Genomic DNA, 2,777 nt, shown 5'->3' on the forward strand with positions numbered 1-2,777 from the left:
CTGCGGCTGCCACCCGCACCCGCAGCTGGACTGGCCCCAAGGCACCGGCGCCCGGTCAGGGCCAGCCCCATCACAGCCCGCAAGAGATCTCTCCATTCCACCCGTCCCAGGGTCCTCACTTAACGCAGCCTAAAGAAGAGCTCCTTCCCAGAGTCCGCCAGTCCCTCGGGCTAGGGATCTTCATCCAAAGCCAACCCAGGAGGAACCCCCGTCCCAGGCGGTCCCCGGGTCCAGACAACCCGTGGACTCCCCATCCCCTAGGTCTGCCAATCCCAACCAGTGTCAGATTGCCCTTCCTAGCCAACCCCTGTGTCTCCTACCTCAGGTGACCTCCCTCCAGCCCCCATCATGGGCAGTCGTCCCTGAGTCTCCCATCCTAGCCAGTCCCTTGACTGTCTGCAGCTGCCCTCATCCCAGGCATCCCTTGGGACTCCCAAAGGATGCACACACACACTCACGCACAACATCGCAGGCATCTCCCACTCCAGCCAGCCCTTACACTCTCCATTCAAACCAGTGCCCAGATCTCCTACCCCAGCCAACCCCAGAATTCCCCATCTCAGCCAGTCCCCGGGTCCTCTAACCAAGGCAGTCCAGGATCTCTCAACTCAACAAGCCCTGGGACTCAACAAGCCCTAGGACTCCACATCACAGCCAGTCTTGGGATCAAGGCTCCATTCATTCAACCAACCCTCATTTCCTGCTGTCCTTTAGAAATGCTCTCCCCATTCACTCCATCATCCCCATACACTGAAACTGTACCCGTCCTTCAAGACTTAACTCAAATGCCACCTTACTGAAGCCAACCCTGATTTCCTCAGCCAACAGTGTGAGCTGCTTCTCTCTCTCTCTCTCTCTGTTTCTCCCTCCCTCCCTCCCTCCTCTTGACCTCCTGCTGCACTCCCTATCTTGTGGCATTTGTGGAACAAGTGGAACTTGCTTTACAGCACATTCGTTTGTGTTCTTGTTTTTATGTCCTCTGCCAGACGGAGCTCCTTAAAGACAGAAACGTGTCTTAATTTATCTTTGTGAGCAGGTTGGGTTAGAGAAGAAAACATGAGTTTTATAGTCAGACAAAACTGAATTTAAATTCCATCTTCTCCTCTCTTAATTTCAATTTCCCTATCAATAACAGCTACCTGACAGGGTGGTCTTGGATAAAAGCATGCAAAAACACCTTGCACAGAAAAGACAACCCACAGAATGAGAGAAAGTATCTGCAAATCATGTATCTGATAAGGGACTTGTACGTAGAATATATAAAGAACTCTTAGGCCAGGAGCGGTGGCTCAAGCCTGTAATCCCAGCACTTTGGGAGGCTGAGAGGGGCGGATCACGAGGTCAGGAGATGGAGACCATCCTGGCTAACACGGTGAAACCCCGTCTCTACTAAAAAATACAAAAAACTAGCCGGGCGACGTGGCGGCGCCTGTAGTCCCAGCTACCGGGGAGGCTGAGGCAGGAGAATGGCGTGAACCCGGGAGGCGAGCTTGCAGTGAGCTGAGATCCGGCCACAGCACTCCAGCCTGGGTAACAGAGCGAGACTCCGTCTCAAAAAAATAAAAATAAAAATAAAAAATAAAATAAAATAACTATTACAGCAAAAAAAAAGACAACTATTTTTTTTAAATGGGCAAGGAATTCGAATAAACATTTCTCCAAAGAAGATATACAAATGGTCAATAAGCACATGAAAAGATGCTCAACATCATTAGCCATCAGGGAAATGCAAATCAAAACCACAATGAGCTCTCAGTGCTACCCATCAGGTGTTTCCTGCCTTCTCCCATAACCTAAGGGGAAACTTTCACAGTGTCTGGAGACCTTAATGTCCTGCAGATGAAGGAAGACGATATCCTCAAATTCCTTGCAGCAGAACCCCACTTGAATGGCACCAACCTTGACTTCCAAATGGAACAGTACATCTACAAAAGGAAAAGTGATGGCATCTACATCATAAATCTGAAGAGGACCTGGAAGAAGCTTCTGCCATTGTTGCCATTGAAAACCAGACTGATGCTAGTGTTATATCTTCCAGGAATACTGGCCAGTGGGTTGTGCTAAAGTTTGCTGTTTCCACTGGGGCCACTCTTATTGCTGGGCGCTTCACTCCCGGAACTTTCACTAACCAGATCCAGGCAGCCTTCCAGGAGCCACGTCTGCTGGTGGTTACTGATCCCAGGGCTGGCCACTAACCTCTCACAGAGGCATCTTATATTAACTTGCCTACCATTGCTCTGGGTCACCCAGAGTCTCCCCTGCACTGTGTGGACACTGCCATCCCATGCAACAACACGGGAGTTCCCTCAGGGGGTCTAGTGTAATGGATGCTCACCCAGGAGGTTCTGCACGTGCGTTGTACCACCTCCCATGAACACCCATGGGAGTTATGCCTGATCTCTATTTCTGCAGAGATCCTGAAAAGATTGAAAAGGAAGAGCAGGCTGCTGCAGAAAAGGCTGTGACCAAGGAGGAACTTCAGGGTGAATGGACTGCGCCAGCTCTTGAGTCTACTGCTATTCAACCTGAGGGTGCAGATTGGTCTGAAGGTGTGCAGGTGCCCTTTGTACCTATTCAATAATTCTCTACTCAAGTTTGGAGCACTCAGCCTGCCACTGGAGGCTGGTCTGTAGCAGTTACTCTCAGATAGCTGAATGGATAGGAATAACCACTGAGTGGTCTTAAGCTGTTCTTCCACAGGCTCTTGAATAGAAAACGGAAATCAGGTTGATAGAAAATAAACATCAGTTTCTTTCTTTTTTTTTTTTTTTTTTTTT

Source organism: Colobus angolensis, unplaced genomic scaffold (assembly GCF_000951035.1).
Source record: "Colobus angolensis palliatus isolate OR3802 unplaced genomic scaffold, Cang.pa_1.0 Scaffold250, whole genome shotgun sequence".
Taxonomy (NCBI): Eukaryota; Metazoa; Chordata; class Mammalia; order Primates; family Cercopithecidae; genus Colobus; species Colobus angolensis.